An 18,375-nucleotide genomic window follows, 5' to 3' on the forward strand; every position below is an offset into this window, starting at 1 on the left:
GTTCTAGGAAAACTCACGTGTGTTTGTGGGAACCTATTCAAGTTTAATCTCACCAAAACACGATTCTTAGTAAATTTACCCCTTAGAGTGGTATGGTGACTGGGATGTCGGAGGACAATCATGAAAGACCAACATGTGAGAGCTGTGTGAAGGGTAAGCAGACACTTTGCACCTTTCCTAAGTTCACATCCAGAGCACAAGTGCTATTGGAGTTAGTACATACTGGAACATGTGAAGCAAAGGAGGTTGAATCCATAAATGGCATACATTACTTCATGGCACTCATTGATGATGATACAAGGTTTACCAACAAAGAAAAAATAGAAAATCACTGCACACACTGGGAGCAATGTAAACTGTGTGTCACCTAAAACACAAATGAATACAGATAAAAAAAATACAAGGGAAGAATACAAAGCCACATCATGTGTTCACTACAAACAAGATATCAAATCTACAGTAGATACATTGGATGCTGGGTAAGTCTTGCACTTAAAATGATGAAAAAATTACAGTTCAGAGGATGAAGTCAATGTTGGTTCTCCGCTGTGTAATAGGGAAGAAACCAAAACTGGCAACGACTGAGAATGGGCAAAGGTTTTCTCAGGTAACTATTCCTCTTCTAGTAATGTTCTCATGCTACATAAAACAGAAGAAAAAGATCCTAATAGTGTAGCATGTCCAAGATATTAAAATGTGTACATCCAAATTGGTGGATATAGTACAAAGTGACCATAGATCATAAAGACAATACATATCTATAAGGAGGTAAATGAATGACTGGCGTACCAAACTCACACAAGAGTAAATTGAGATAAACCTATATCTTTTCTGAACCCATATCCAAAAAGTAGGAAAAAGTGAGATTTCACACCAAATGTTTAGATACAGTATAAATAAATGAGTGTACCCGTGTACACTGTATACAGATGCTCATCAAGGTTTCTTTTAGGATATTCCACAAACCACTATAAATTCGGGGTGTGCACCGGCCACTTTTCGTGTTTTGTGTTTTGGTTTTGGATCTGGATCTTTCTTCGTGTTTTGGATCTGGATTGGTTTTGCCAAAACCACCCTTCCATGTTTTGGGTTCTAGGTTTTGTGTTTTGGATCTGTATTTTTTTTTAAAAAAAGCATAAAAACAGCTAAAATCACAGAATTTGTGGGTTTTTCTGCTCCTATGCTATTATTAACCTCAGTAACCTTAATTTCCACTCATTTCCAGTCTATTCTGAACATCTCACACCTCACAATAGTGTTTTTATGTCCAAATGGTTGCACCGAGGTAGCTGGATGACTATGCTAAGCGACACGAGTGGGCGGCACAAACACGTGGTCCATCTAGGAGTGACACTGCAGTGGCAGACAGGATGGCAGTTTGAAAAACTAGGCCCCAAACAGTACATAATGCAAAGAAAAAAAGAGGTGCAAGATGGAATTGTCCTTGGGCCCTCCCACCCACCCTTATGTTGTATAAACAGGACATGCACACTTTAACAAACCAATAATTTCAGCGCCAGGGTCTGCCACACGACTGTGGCTGAAATGATTGGTTTGTTTGGGCCCCCACAAAACAAGCTGGCAATTAATCTGTCCTTGCACAAACTGGCTCTACGGAGGCAAGATGTCGTCCTCATCCTCCTCATCCACCGATTCCTCACCCTCTTCAGTGTTGTGTACATCCTCATCCTCACAGAGTATTAATTCATCCCTGCTGGAATCCACAACCACAGATCCCTCTGTACGTTCTGGAGGCTGGTCTCCCTGGAAGAGTTGATAATTCATTTTTATGAACATCATCTTCTCCACATTTTGTGGAAGCAACCTCCTACGCCTTTCGCTGACAAGGTTCCCGGCTGCACTAAACACTCTTTCGGAGTACACACTGCAGGGGGGGGGCAACTCAGGTAAAATAGAGCCAGTTTGTACAGGGGTCTCCAAATTGCCTCTTTTTCCTGCCATTACAGGTACGGACTGTCTGACATGCCTACTTGGATACTGTTACCGATGTAATCCTTTAACAGACAGACGCATGCTTGTCACTGCTGCTTTGAGGATGCAGGTGCGGCTACAGCCCACACAATTCACAAAGACAGAAAAAAAAGGATTTTTTTATTTTTTGTGGAGCGCACTTTGAGGGTTACACCACCCTTTAACAGACAGACGCATGCTTGGCGCTGTTGCTTTGAGGATGCAGGTGCGGCTACAGCCCACACAATTCACAAAGACAGAAAAAAAAGAATAATTTTTTTATTGTTTGTGGAGCGCACTTTGAGGGTTACACCACCCTTTAACAGACAGACACATACTTGTCGCTGCTGCTTTGAGGATGCAGGTGCGGCTACAGCCCACACAATTCAAAAAGACAGAAAGAAAAATAATTTATTTATTGTTTGTGGAGCGCACTTTGAGGGTTACACCACCCTTTGACAGACAGACGCACGCTTGTCGCTGCTGCTTTGAGGATGCAGGTGCGGCTACAGCCCACACAATTCACAAAGACAGAAAAAAAAGAATAATTTTTTTATTGTTTGTGGAGTGCCCTTTGAGGGTTACACCACCCTTTAACAGACAGATGCACGCTTGTTGCTGCTGCTTTGAGGATGCAGGTGCGGCTACAGCCCACACATTTCACAAAGACAGAAAAAAAAGAAGAATTTTTGATTTTGTTTGGAGTGCACTTTGGGGGTTACAGCACCCTTTAACGGACAAGCCAGCCGGCCCTTTACTTATGACACAGGCGCGCGCTTGGTGCTACTTTGTTGATGCACGTGCGGCTACTGCGCACACAATTCACAAACACAGAAAAAATATTTATTTTTTTGCACTTGGGGGGAGCACCCCTGATGGACAGAGCACCCCCTGGACAACACTACAGCACCCCTTTAGGACTGGGACACTGCACAGGACTTTGGAGTGGACACAGCCCGTATGGACAACTGACTGCACAACACAGTCCAGCCAGCCCCTATGGACTTTGGAGGAGAGGACACAGCCCCTTTGGACAATAGCAGCACAGCACAACACAGCCAGCCCCTATGGACTTTGGAGGAGTGGACACAGCTCCTATGGACAACAGCAGCACAGCACAACACGGCCGGCCCCTATGGACTTTGGAGGAGTGGACACAGCCCCTATGGACAACAGCAGTACAGCGCAGCACAGCACAGCACAACACTACACTGCACTACACTACACTACACAGCCCTGCCAGCCCTAACTCCCACCCTCCCTCTTCACTGCCCATAGCCGAGTGAGAAAATGGTGCCGACGCGGGTACCTTATATAGAATCCAAAACCCGCGAGACCCGGAAGGCGGGATGATGACGTTTTGCCTTGATTTCAGATCCGAGTCAGGTGGGAAAAGTCGAGCAGGACTCGGATCGGCCTCGGATCGGGGGGGCTCGGGGGTTTCGGATTTCAGAAATCCGAACCCGCTCACAACTACTATAAATGTAACTTCTTCCATTTATCCCATGGGGTTGCCAGGAGGTAGACACGTGGAAGTAAAAAATTCTCCTGTCAATGGTAATAAAACTCCCAAATGTTGGTATTTCCACAGGAAAGGGACTATGGACCTTTCTGTGGAAATACCAGCTATTGGGAATAGAGGGAGCATGTCACCTGCTTTGTAGCAGTCTGGACTTTATCACCCAAGTTAAGGTGATTGGCTTTTCCATCTATCGTCATATCCATAAGTGGTTATATTCCATCAGTTGGTCACAACATAATTTTTGTTTAAATTGTTATTACAATGAATTGATGGATTTTTATTACTATTGACTAGAGCATTTTTTGCTTCCATATATTTTGCGTGAATTTCCTTTAGATGCTTTAGTTACCTCCGGTGTCATACACCACCTGCTGCATTTGCATGATTGCAAGAATCGCATAGCAAAGCTTTCTGCATGCAGCTATGCAATTGCGATCCTTGCTGAATCAGGCCCACAGTCTCTTGTCTGGGCTAAGAAATGCAGAATCCAGGAGAATTTTCTGATCTATGTTATCTTCTCCTGTAGATGCCCTTTTGTAATCCAGTAATTGAGGGGTTTAGAAGCAACACCTCAGATTTTTTTATTTTTAAAATGTTATGGGTTTTTTTGCATTTGTTTGCTTTATCCTCCCCCAAAACATAATGATATTATTCTAAACTATATTTAATTAATTAGGCTATGAGATATAACATTTTCCAAATTCACTTCTGAGGGAGAGGGGACCCAGGATCATATTTGTCAGGGGGCCCATAATTGTTATGGGTGGACCTGTCAGACACACTCTTGAAACTCTCCTGGCAGTACCTCTGCACCACTGCCCAGGAAATACCATCCTTTGTCTCTTTGACCCTTCCTCATCCACATAAATTTGGGGTGCTTCTACTCTCCTCCAGCTGTCCCCAAAAGTGGAGCACTGCCTTATCTGGCTTGCTCCGCAAAACTGAACTGTGCCTTCCTATACCTCTCACTCTCTATGACAGCTTGAATGTTTAGCATCACATTCCCTGGTGTATTCGGAGTATCCCTACCCTCCTATCTTGTGTGTATACAGCCATCAAAACCTCACTTTCAGGTTATTGTACACCTTTGGCTTGCCTCATACCACTGCCTCGCTTGTGCCTGATTGACTCTGTATTATCATACCTCCCTTGCCACCATAGAGAGGTCTAGTGCTAAATCTAAAAAGCAAGTGAGCTGCAACATTGTTCAATACTTCTTCAAAAGTGACAAGTCTTCCCATTTTCAGAACCCTCCTTCACCTCTCTTGAGCCTCAGAGATGCCAATGATACCCCATGTTACCTCTACAAAGGAAGACATCTTAACTCTTTGTTCTCTTCTCACAGAATTTTAAGACTCTCTTGAAACCAAGCTGCACATGGCTGTATTCTCCATCAAATCTGATATCTCCTCCTTTGCTATTAGGACCTCTAAACTGAGTTCCATCAGGGCAGTCTTCAGAAGGTTCAGAATTAGGCTGACCAGGATCTAGACCTTATTGTCAATGAACTTTCTGACCTACATGCTAAATATGAGGATCTCCAAAGTCATGAGAGAAATGATAACATTCGCATTTGCAATGTCATTTACTCCCAATGCTCTTACTTTTCATCCCTGAGTCCATGCCTTGGCTCGCAATCCCTGAATTTGGTGCAAGTCCACTGTGTTCTTAGACCTAAGCCCCATGACAATGAACTGCCAGAGGATGGTGTTATGAGATCCTCAGCTATAAATACAAAGAACTTATGGTGCGAGCTCAAGGCAAACTCAAGTTATATCAGGACCTTGCCCCATTGATATTTGCTATGAGTGGGAAATGCTGGAACTTGACAAAGACTCTCCATGATCAATGTATCTGTTACTGTTGGGGTTTCCTATTCACTCATGGGGCTGCACAGATGGTGTAATGGTTAGCATTATTGCCTCACAGCACTGAGGTCATGGATTTGATTCCCACTGTCGAAGCCAGATAATTGGCTGAGACAGGATCGGTTTAAAATTAAATCTGCGCAATGCCATTTTGCGAATGGCAATGAGACACCATTTTGTGACTGGCCGCCCAGCACCATTTTAGTGAATCTCGCCCATTATAAGTACATACGGCAATGCTATTATTTAGCGTCGTGCGATTCCCACGCAATAGAAGGAAGTAAAAAGTCCTCAACATTTAAATACAGACAGTCACTAAAGCATATAAAATGATTAACCCTTCAAAACACGTACCGTGGTGTACTCCACAAACACGTAGTCGTACAACGCTAACTAGCATCTTTTCTCAATTCCCCAATACTTACACACTGCACACTTACATGAAAAGGTTCCCTAACATTAAAGTGTAATATTCTAGGTTTATTCAGTATTATTAATTTTGTGAAATAAATGTAATTTGATATCTAAGGTTTAGTTCATAGTAAGCAGACCATGTTTGGTGTTGTACTGATCCACTGTGTCTTTGCAGATTTCCAGTACCATCAGTGAGAAGATCGCAACATGTGTTTGCAAACTATGCACTATAGAGAGTTAAACATTAAAATGTACTTTGTAATGTAGCCAGCTTAGATTTATTATGCAGTGGGAAACAGGACACAAAGAGCTGTTGGAGGCTGGTTTGTGTCCATACGAATTGACCTATGAACTATACTGTAACAGAAGAACCAGGAAGAAGAACCAATGGAATCATGCCAAACTGTTCTATTGTATTGCTTATCTCTGTAAGAGTATTTATGTGGGCTCTCTAAATTTGGATGCCAGTCTGACTGCTGTGCTGCTGATGGAGGTTTCTATTCTGATGCCGGTATCTGGGTCCAGAGCGCATGCGTATGTAACAACTGTACCTCGGGTCTGTATGGTTTATTTGTGCTAATTGTACTTAGGTCACAGCATGTAACCATCTGTTTTTATATTGAATAATAACTTTTTGTGCTTTGGAACCACACTGAAAGTCTGAAAGCATTTATTTCTTGTGCGACTCATTACGCTAAATAGCGACAATTTTAGTAGGTATAGGTAGGTAGGAATCAATAGGTAGAAATCCATAGTTGGGGGCTCGCAGTGTGAATCACACTACTGGTCACTTGGTAACACTCGGTCAGCAAACTCTCTGCAAAAGGGTGGAGGCGCCCTAGCAGGAGAACGCATTGTGCCTTCGAAAATCTGCTACCACTTTGTTGCCGAGAGTCTGCTAACCATTATAGTGGAATAAGGAGTGCTGATTAGAATCCAGGGACAAAGGAGGAAAAAGTTTGTTTTCCTTCATTGATAGATTTTTTTATGTTTAAAAGGGGAAGTCGCACAATAGCGTAAGGGTAATAATACGTTTTGTGTAGTAGTCGCATTATTGTGTATGCGACTAGTCGCACAATAGCGTATACGTATTTCCTGTATTGCTGCCACGTGTTTAAACAAAGCCAATGAGAGTGCACGGTGATATTTATAGATAGCATTGTTGTAAATACCTTGATCAGTGTTGCCATAGTCTGGGAAAACATGTATTTTTCTGCGCAGGAAAAGGGTGTGTAACAGTGAATATTTGTTGGTAGGGGTAACATGTTCCCTAGTTAAGGGTTTCGTAGGACCCTTAAGTGCTGGGTGCCTGGTGTTGGCCTAGTGGCTCAGTAGTAGTTACCGCAGTCTATACACATAAGCAGGTGTAGTTGATGTTTTTGTTGTAGTTTCGGCTCTCAGTGTAATTACAGTATTTAGTGATCAGTTAGGGTTATTTGAGCATTGCAATTGAACCACACAGATTTGGCTAAATTGTGATTGTGAACTGAGTAAAGGGTGGATGAAATCACTGAAAAGGGTAGGTGTTATTGGAATGCCTACATGCTAGCAGTTGAAAGGTAGTCAAAAAGGGATTAGGTGCGTGGAAGCAGCTTCGTTATTCTTCCATAGGTGTGTGGGCGCATCCTGTTAATATCGTCCACAGGTAAGTGAAAGTATCTTGACTGTCTTTCACCAGTATAAATCTCTATTGAAAAGCTTAGGGTTCTCCCAGAATGGGAGCCAAGCAAACGGTAGAGATGTTAGATGATGTGCTGCTGTTGGAAGCGCCGCTTGGGTTGGCACGGCATATTATGCATACTAAGTACGGTGCTTATGCAATTAGGTACTGTGATGTGTTAGACCGTTTGCCAGAATTGGCAGCTTTGATAAGGAGCTATTGGACAATGTCCGAGATAACATCTGTATGGTGTGCTCTCAAATGAAAAAGGTAAAATATAACGAGTGTTTAAAGTTGTGGCAGCATGAGGGGGATGCGTGGCTTAAAGGTGTGTATGCAACACAAATTAGCATCACGAGCACGTTACAGGAGAGTGCACGCACAGTGCTAAACTGCGGTGCATGCGCGCCGTGAGATAGCATGCACGTGCAGCAAGGTAGCATTGCAAAAGGTATTGTCAGTGGTTCACGCCCACCACCACCGCCCTATGCGGATGGGGGCGCAGGTACAGTTGTTGAAAAAAAACATATAAATGTATCAAGTAACTTGTACCCTCTCTTGAGTAATCACAAAGAAAATGTTTATGATGCGGATGATGAACCTATTGTTATGTCTGCCATTTCCCATGCTGTACACATGTTAGATGCTCCATCACCACAAGCACAAATGGTGGCCCCATCTTCATCAGGGATAGTAGAGGAAGTGTTAACATCCACTGCACCCATAGAGGAAGTTGTTAATCACATACATAGCAGTAATAGACTAAAGCCCCAGCCAAGTAACAAGGTCAAAAGTAGCAGTGCGGCCAGTCTGCATCCCATCCGGATAATATCTGTTCCCAATGGGAATGCGGATGCGAACGGTGTAGTGCCCACAAGGGAGGTAGCAATGCATTGTCCTTGGACAAGAGCAGAGCTAAATTCCATAATGAATGATTTACCTGATCCTAAAAAGGAATTAGACAAATGCCAAAACATTTTTTTAAATTTGGGTAGTGCTCATGAGCCAACCAATAAAGATTGGCGAGTGGTGTTAAGGGCTTGTCTTCCACACAATACCGATGTGAAAAAGTTTATCACGGATTGCGTATTGGATGGAGATGGTCCCATAAAAAACGGGAGTAACCAAGGTAACATTTCCCGCATGATATATTTTCCAGTAGTAGTTAACTGGAGTAAAATTTTCACCATAAAACAAAAAGAGAGTGACTCTGCAGAAGATTATTGTAACCAAGCTCTGCAGGCTATCACACAGTACACTGGGATAGAGGATATTAAAGATAGCACTCATCACAGGGGAATGATCATCACTGTACTTATGGATGGTCTAAAAGTGAATCTAAAGACCTGAGTTCAGACCTCACTACCTGGCTGGAGAGGAGTTACTGTAGACACGCTCATAGTATCCGCAATTGAACATGATAAAAGCATCCTCAAAAATAGAGAGACCCAGAGTGAGAAGCTAATGGCTGTTAGTATTCAAGCTCTAGAAGGAATGACTGTAACATCACAGCCACCAGACACACATGCACCTGCACAGCTACACATCCTCACCAATCCTGCACCACCACAAACACAGCCCTACCCCACTTATCACACACAGCCACAAAACCCATACTACCCGCAGCCACCATATTACCCTCAACATCCTTATCCACACCCACAATCTTTCCCTACCACTCAACCCACACAGCAACCCTTTCACCCACCCCACTCATGAAGGTGCTTTAACTGCAACCAAGTGGGACATGTAAGTAGGAACTGTAAGGTGAAGAAGGTAGGACCCCCTAACCAGGGAGCACCTGGATATCCCCATAAGGGATAAACATAGAGTACAGGAAATTTACAACAGTCATCAGCTCCAATTGTGGCCTTAAATGCTGTAGTGGAGAGTGAGAGTTAATGCTAGGGGTCAGTTCATACCTGTAGTCTACAGATAGTCAGGTTAACGGCGGGAAGTACTAGGGAAGAACCGGTGATGATTGTTGATGTAGCTGGTACTACATATCCTATTCTTGTAGACACAGGGGCAACCAGATCAGTGATAAAATCTCCAGCTAATTTACAGGTGACCAGCGAGACAGTACCAGCAATGAGTGTAATGGGTAAAGTGCAACATTATCCTGTAACCAAATCCACAGAGGTCACTATCGGGCCATTGCATACCAGGCATTCTTTCCTCCTGGCAGCAGCAGCTCCTACTAACTTACTGGGAAGGGATTTGTTATGTAAAATGGGATGTGTCATATATTGTACCTAGGGATGTGCAGGCTCGGTTCTACTCGGTTCCGTTCGGTTTTTTTTACCGAACCTTATTGGCTATCCAAAACTCGTGACAGCTGAAACCCAATAAGATTCGGTAAAAAAAACCGAACGGAACCGAGTAGAACCGAGCCTGCACATCCCTAATTGTACCCCTGATGGTATATTTCTAGATATCCCAGAGAGAGTGGCACATGAGGTGAGGGATATGTTGGACACTCCCCAAAGGATAATGTATCACTCTACCAGTTCAGGTAAAAATCCTTCTCAGGTAGATCAAATGTTATCCCAAATTCCAGATTCACTTTGGACCAAGAATGGACAGGACACTGGATTAATGGCAAATGTAGCTTCCTTAATGGTAAATCTAAAAAGCGGTAGGCAAGCTCCAAAAATTCTCCAGTACCCTTTGAAACATGAGGTAGAGTTAGGGGTTTATCCCATAATTGAGTGATTATTACAGCAGGGAATTTTAGTCCGTACAGCTAGTGTAGCCCACAGTCCCATCTTTCCTGTGAAAAAGAGTGGTGGGAGGGGTTATAGGCTGGTACAAGACCTTAGAGGGGTTAATAAGGTATAAGAGAGCCAATTTCCCGTAGTGCCAAATCCAGCTGTCATTCTTATGCAGATCACACCAAATGCAACCCACTTCACTGTCATTGACCTCTGTTCTGCTTTCTTCTCTGTACCTCTTCATCCTGACTGTCAGTACCTATTTGCTTTTACATACAGGGGTGTACAATACACATGGACACGATTGCCCCAGGGTTTCATAGACAGCCCCAGTATCTTCTCCCAGGCTTTACGTGACTGTTTACAATCTTTTCAACCTGCCAATGGATCTGTTCTAATACAATATGTGGACGATTTATTGTTATGTTCTGATTCATTTATGTCATGTTTAAATGATACTAAACTTTTATTGCTTCATCTCTTGCAAAAAAGACACAAGGTTGCTAAGGACAAACTACAGCCATGCCAGTATAGGATTAAATACTTGGGACATTGCCTAACCCAGGGGTTATGACATCTTACAAATGACAGAATCCAAATCATACAGAACATGACACTGCCGCAGAATCAACAGCAAATTCATACCTTCTTAGGAATGTGTGGATACTGCAGAATGTGGATCCCAGGTTTTTCTCTTTTGGCCTTGCCATTACAGGACTTAGGCCCTCATTCAGAGGCAGTCTCAAGAAGCGATCGCTCTCTCTGAATGAGGGCGGCCGCTTGCTTTTTTTTAGTGCGGCCTTCTGGTTGCTAGCTAAGCTGTGGGTTGTGCTGATGTGCTTTCTAATTGGGTTGAGGCATACCCAGCTGCCACTAATACTGCTGTGTTTACTGCCAAGAAAATTGTTCAGGAGTTTGTATGCAGATACAGTATCCCTAAAATTATTGAGAGTGATAGGGGTACTCATTTCACAGGTGATGTTTTCCAAAATATGTGTAAGCTGATGGGTATTAATAGTCAACTTCATACCCCCTACAAACCACAAGCCAGTGCCAAGGTGGAGAGGATGAATGGGACTATTTAAAGCAAATTAAGCAAAATCATGTAGGAAACTGGACTGGGTTGGCCAGAAGCACTACCACTTGTCCTTCATAGTATCAGGACAACTCCTAGACCCCCTCTTAATCTGTCCCCCTTTGAAATACTGTTCGGTAGACAAACCTCATTTGATTATAAGTTCGCAGGAAGATTTGAAAAGTAACAACGAGGTAACTGTAAGGTATCTTATAACAATGAGTAAACAGTTAAAACAGCAACAGCAGAACTGAAATTGTTGTCACATGATATGCCTGAAACAAACTGTCATGATGTTGAACCTGGAGAATTTGTTATGATCAGAAATTTCTTGAGTTCAAGTTGTTTGACTGATCGGTGGGACGGACCGTATCAGGTGTTGCTGACGAGTACAACCTCATTGAAGGTGGCGGAGAGAGATACCTGGGTCCATTCCATGCACTGTAAGAAGGTCAATCAACCGGTGGTGATACAAGGCGGAGACGAGGCAGATAACGTGGACCTGTCGATCGCGAGCTTGTTCCAGGAGGGTTAAAAGGTTGCAGTGAGATATCTGAACTAAAGAAATTTGTAGATCCTTGCTACGGCAATGAACTGGTCTGCTGTGTTCATTTTTATATTCTCTTATAAACTCTTCCAGAGTTTCCATCATCTGGTTTGTTTGGGGATTTCTGATTTCCATGACAGGGGACCGAGAGAGGAGATGGGAGCTAGTGGCAGTATTGATGGAGTGGAGTCAAGACGAAGAGTGACCAATCTTAGTACATTAATTGTTTAGAGATCTGCTATTCTGGATACTCGGAGAAAGTGTGAAGGTCTATCGTCTGAGGATTATTGTATGTGTGAGTTCTGTGGGTCCGTAGTCAACGAGAGATGCATCCAACAGTGCCAACCTAAGTATAACCAGTATTGGGGTGGGTATCCTTTAGAGGATTATCACACCATGGTGGGCAAAATTTTGAACCAAACCAACTGTTGGGTCTGCTCTCACGTGCCCCAAGGACAGCATAATGTAGGATTAGTGCCATTCCCATTAAATGTCTCTGAAATTTTAGAACTACAAAAAGGGAAGACACTGGATGGAAAATGTCTTAATACCAAACCACTCCATTTTAAACACTCTGCTGTTTAAACATCATCAACTCCAATGAACCAGGAAGTTGGGAGGTGACTGGGAATAACCAGATGATGACCTTTTCACAATGAGCTGACCATGAGCCTATGAATTATGAACTGTTATGCACAATTAGGTCAAGTGGAAGACACTTCCGGTATAAATATACACTGAGTAACACCAAAGAAATGGTTGGCAGAATACCAGAAGGGTACTGTGCTAGAGTTATACAACCTGAAACATATATTAGCCAGATGGGAGAATCTGAGATAGGATCATTTGTGAGGGAAATGTGTTGGATGATCATGATTCATTCTATTCCTTATGTTCTCCCCAATGATGTATATTTTATATGTGGAAGTAAAGTGTATAAGTGGCTCTCTCCAAGTTCCAAAGGTTTGTGTTATCTGGGTAGAGAAGTTATGACCCTCATACATGATGAAATGCTTGGTATTCATAAAAACACACCATCACCATATCTTCACACACAGTATGAACACAGAGTTAAAAGAAATATGATACCTGGTGACATGCATAAAGCCACACAGTTAATTAGTGAAACAACTGGCTTTCAAGTTTTGGTAGCATTGGATCCCACTAGGATCGCTCGGGGTACACAAAATTTTAGATATATCCAAGATCTTGCTAAATTAATAGATAATATCACCAAGATGTTTGATGACACATTCAGGTATACAGGTACGGAGTTGCAAGCTTACAAGAAAGAACTTGTGCAACATAGATTAGTGTTAAATTATTTAACAGCTGTCACTGGAGGGTATTGCGTAACTTTGGCCACCCAATTTGGTGTAAAATGTTGCACTTACATTACAAATGATACCAGCGATCCCAAGGAGGTGATAGACCAGAAGATGGATGAAATTCTGCAGTTAAAATGGGAATTTCGAAAGAACCATAATGCTTCAGTGGCTGAAGTAGAGGAGAAGGTAGAGGAATGGGTTTCTTGGTTGAACCCAGTGAAATGGTTCTCAGGTCTAGGAGAGTGGGTCCAGGAAATGATTGCGAGCATAGGTAAACTCCTGATCCTCATACTGGTTGTCATCATAGTAATTAGCATACGTGTCAGGTGTGTTCCTACTGTGTTGAAATGTGGAAAATGTAAAGATAAGGTGAATCAAAGGAATGAAATTATGATGGTGGTCAGTAGTAGCAATATGAATACTGAGGTAAATGTAGGACTGCATTACAACCCTGAACTAGAAGGTATCATCATATGATGTATAAGATTTAGACATGCATAAAATTTGTTATTAAAATGTTATTTCAAAACATCTTAAATAATGTAAGTCCCTATTCCCCCTCAAGACTTCCTTTATAGGATTGGTGCATCCCCACATATTTCCCATGATCTTCCAAGATCTGCGGTGTGCGTATAAGTGTAGTTTTATGTATCCTCCTAGAGACACATTATTGATGGATTAAGAACCACCTTGTGCAAGCCCATAATATAACATTAAATAAATATGTCATAATGTAAGCCTAAATTAATTTTAAAATCAGAGTATGATAGCATGTTGTTTGCTATCAAAGGGTGGACTGTCGAAGCTGGATAAGTGGCTGAGACAGGATCGGTTTAAAATGAAATCTATGCGATGCCAGCCGCCTCCGTCGTGCGCATGCGCACTTGGGCAACATCGACCTGCTTGAGAGCGCTCAGCGCTCGCGAGTGGGTCTGAATTATGCCCTCTGTACATACTCCAGAATTGACTTACTCCTGTGCTGTACAATAGCTTTTGAACTCCTGGTTGACTCTTTTATTATATCTATCCACTAGTCTGACCACTCCAGTATTACTTCCTCATTCAACCTCATTCAATGGCACGCCGGCTTCTCTGCCCTCCTCAAAATACTATGATTTCATACAAAATAAAGGCCTTTATGATTTACTTTTATCTATTAGCATTCAGGAATCCTCTTGCTCTCCTCTTGTCTGGTAAGCTCATAAATTGGTTATTCAAGGCCATATCATTATTTCCGTTCCACATAGGAACATTAACAAAACCCTAAATTGGTTGAACGATCGAAGAGAGTCCACAGTTTGGAGATTATGGTAACCTAATCCTAATGAGTTGTACACTTAGAGCCTGATTCAGCAGCGGACACTAATGCAACCGCAACTGTGGTTTTGCATGGAATTCAGCTGTGAACATACTATAATGCCTGCCAAAGCAGAGCTGGCATAAAGACACCCACTGCTGCCTTCTCATATCCATCCAATGCCGCATTCTTGCGTAAACATTGGTACCATCGACGCACATCAAGCAGTCATGCTGTATGTAAGGCAGGCCTGCCAGCTGCAAGCACTGCAGCTTTCCTCGTACGCAAAGAGATCTCATGCTGCGAATGCAATCACAATGACTAATTTATGCACACCCACGTAATGGAGCTTATATGGTCAGACACGCCTGCATTTACCAAACAACCCCCCCGTTACCACCCCCAAACCCTGGCCATGTGATACTGGGTTTGTGAAAGGATCCTGGGTGCGTGCATATTCGCAAAGCAATCGTGACGCGTATGCAGTGTGACTTACACGCATGCTCAATGGCGAATAATTGCTCAAACTGCGTAAACATCGCAATTGCATCCATTGATGAATCAGGCCCTTAGCGTCCTTCTGTCCAGAAAAACAGAGATATTCCTTTGCTAGTCTAACCAAAGTTTTTAGGAATAGAGCAATGAGGCAGACGACATGCTTGCCAATAAATTAATAGCTCATAAAGCTGAGTGACCATATTGTCTATTAGAGATGAGACTGGCAAATATTAATGGTGTCTTCAAGACATACTTTGAACAATTATACAACATTTCAAAACAGGCCCCGACAAATGGGGACTTGTCTCCTCATGATAGAGATGATGTCTCTTCCTGTGGCTTACCCTCTCTTGAAACCTCTACCTCTATTAAGCTCGGGCTCCATATTACAAACGAGGATTCTTACAAAACCCTCAAAATGATTAGTCGTGACAGTTTCCCTACATTTAATGGCGATGTTCAACCACATTTTGGACAGCAAATATTTTTGCCCAGATACCAACAAGGCCAAAATTACTGTCGTTCCAAAGTCTAAATGATGTAGTGCCCACTTTGATACACCCGACCAGGTAAGCTTTGTCACGTCACGTCCAGACACTTGATAATACAAGGTAAACAATTGATATCATTCACCAGATAAATGCGCATAAGCTACCTGGCTTCACTAGTGCTTGCCCTATACGCGAAGAACGACCAAAACAAAAATAGGGTTTTTGTCATGAGCACTGCATTGTAAATAACATACGAGTTGAGATGGCAATGTTTTGCCTGGATAGTTATGTACTTAGCTAGCTAATGGTGATAATGACAAGTAGAAGAAAGTTTTATTTTATTTATTTTTGCCTGTTATTGCATAGCAAAATATAATCCATTTAAGATAAGGCTTAGACATAAGCAATATCATTTATTTATATTATATAAAGGTATAAGGAGTTTTTTGCAGGTTGCTACAAAGGAAGATGAACACAGCCATTTTTCTTTCCAAAGAGAGGACCTGTACATCTGAGGTATGTTCATGGTTAATTTCTTTAGCATCATCACTAGCACTAAGAGTGAAGCATTTTACAGGCAGATAAGAGAATTCAGATTAAAAGATGTTATTGAAAGCGATTTTGTGCTCAAGAAAACCTAGTATCCATTTGTTAGCCTGGAGGTGCCAGGAATGGTGGAAATCTAATCAGGTCCAATACTTTTCATGTTATGAAAACATGATGTAATTGTACATGCATGGGAAAAATGATGTGCCTTGTGTCAAGAATGTATCAAGTGAGCAGAACACCGAAGTGAATAATGTATTAAGGCTGCCCAAGTGTTGCACAATCATTAAGTCTCTGAAATAGATTTGTATTAGGCTTCAGATATATTCAGACTAATTCAGAATAAATACTGAATAGTTGAACAGGCATCAAAATATTTAAGACAATTTTTTTTTTTTTTAATCTCTTTCGAATGGATGGAGGTTGCTTTGGAAAAGGAAAGGGACATTAGGAACTATTAAGCAATGTGGGAGAGCTACAAACTGTAGATACAATATCTGCCGATATGAAAACCCAGATTCCCCATTGTCTCCGCAATACCTCTTGGTATTTGCTCTGCATGGTAATTTAAGATAATGGGCTCTATATTCCTCTGAGCTCCATGCTGTTCAGCTGAAATCTATGTGCCACTATGACAATTGTTTTGTAATATTTTAAGATGCTCTGTATGCTTTTAATGTGGCACCATGCTGTAATGTTGGACTTTGATCAAAATTTGGCATTGTTTATGTAATGCTATATTCTGTTTTATCACAGGTCATTGATTTACATCTTGCTTCAATAAAAACAAATGAAAACTTAACATTTATTGCAGTTGTTATATTTGTTGGTTAGTGTGATTTTTGGTGTTAATAATCTGTTAGGGTGAGAAAAAAAACATTTATGTCAAAACTGCAATATGACAGACAATTTACTGTTTACCTTAATATCAGCAACATGAAAAAAACAAGTTCTACTACTACATCAAAGGTTCTCAAACTCGGTCCTTAGGACCTCACACAGGTCATGTTTTCCAGGTCACCCTGCATGTGCACAGGTGTATTCATTACTCACTGACACATTTTAAAAGATCCACAGCTGAGAATAATTATTTCACTTGCGATTCTGTGAGGAAACCTGGAAAACATGTACTGTTTGGGGTCCTGAGGACCGAGTTTGAGAACCTGTGAACTACATGACTAGTAAAACAAAAAATAGAATAAAAAATGGCTTGAGCAGTTAGAGAATTATCTATACCAAGTCAAATATAAGATTCTGAATAGATTATATAAAGGAGAAGAGAATCATCATACAGGAACAAGTGTGATACAAGCTCTGACCTAGCACTGATTAGATTAGCATACTCTATATTACTGTATATTACAGCAGTGATGGGAATGTGGAACAACAACAAGAATCATTTTGAGAACTGACTGTATGATGAGAACTAATAGGCCCAAAACACGAGAAAGCATGGGCCAATATGAAATTCCTAATATGACTGTCAATATTATAAGGTTTAGGTACTGTATTATTATTATGGTTTAATTAGCCAGTAGTACATAACTGAATTATGTGTGTATAACTCTGGAGATATGGCAGTGTGTGATTCCCCCTCTCTTATTTTAATAGTCATGGACCATATGATGATGCTAATGAAGGGAAATAAAACAAAGACACATATGGTCAGGTCATACAGAAAGACTATAGCATTGAGATATGTGTCTTTTTTTACACCTAAGATTACATTAATGCCGCTTTAGCTCATCCATAAGCCTGCACTGATGTCCTTTTTAGGGCAATGTTAAACGTGTATACTACTATTTGTCTCTGCTAAAAACAAAAGGGAAATTACAGATATGTCCTTCCCCATGTATCCTCTGTGCATTATGAGTCGCGTTACACAGGTCACATGACAGCCGCCAGCTCCCATGCGACTCGGCTGGAGCTGGGCATCTTTTCCACTGCAAATGCCTCATATTCCCTATGTGATGTGAATAAGACACACAAGCTGACTTTGCTGAGTAAAATAATATGTGGCATGTGTATGTTCAGTGTGCGGCTGTACAGCTGCTGGCACTGTAACGTAGCATTTTGTATACAGATAAAGCTGCAGTGGCACACAGAACATACACATGCCGCATATCATTTTAATAAGAAAGTCTGCTTGTGCGTCTTATAGTTATAGTGAAACATTTCAAACATTTTAGAAATGCATGGATTCTGAATACAGCATGACAATCAGTGGCGTAACTAGGGCAGGGCGAGCGGGGTGCGTGCCCTGGGCGCCATTGGACCGGCGGCGCGGGGGGCCACGGTTACCGGCCAGCCCGCCCTAGTTAGCCAGTGTAGCGCCGACCGCATTGAGTGCGGTCAGCGCTACACATTTACACAGGACCGGCGCTAGGCTTCCAGCGCCGGTCCTGTGCTTCACACCTGAGCCCGTTCCCTCCCCCTAAGTGCTT

Source organism: Taudactylus pleione, unplaced genomic scaffold (genome assembly GCF_031769625.1).
Source record: "Taudactylus pleione unplaced genomic scaffold, aTauple2 ptg000015l, whole genome shotgun sequence".
In the NCBI taxonomy this organism is placed as follows: Eukaryota; Metazoa; Chordata; class Amphibia; order Anura; family Myobatrachidae; genus Taudactylus; species Taudactylus pleione.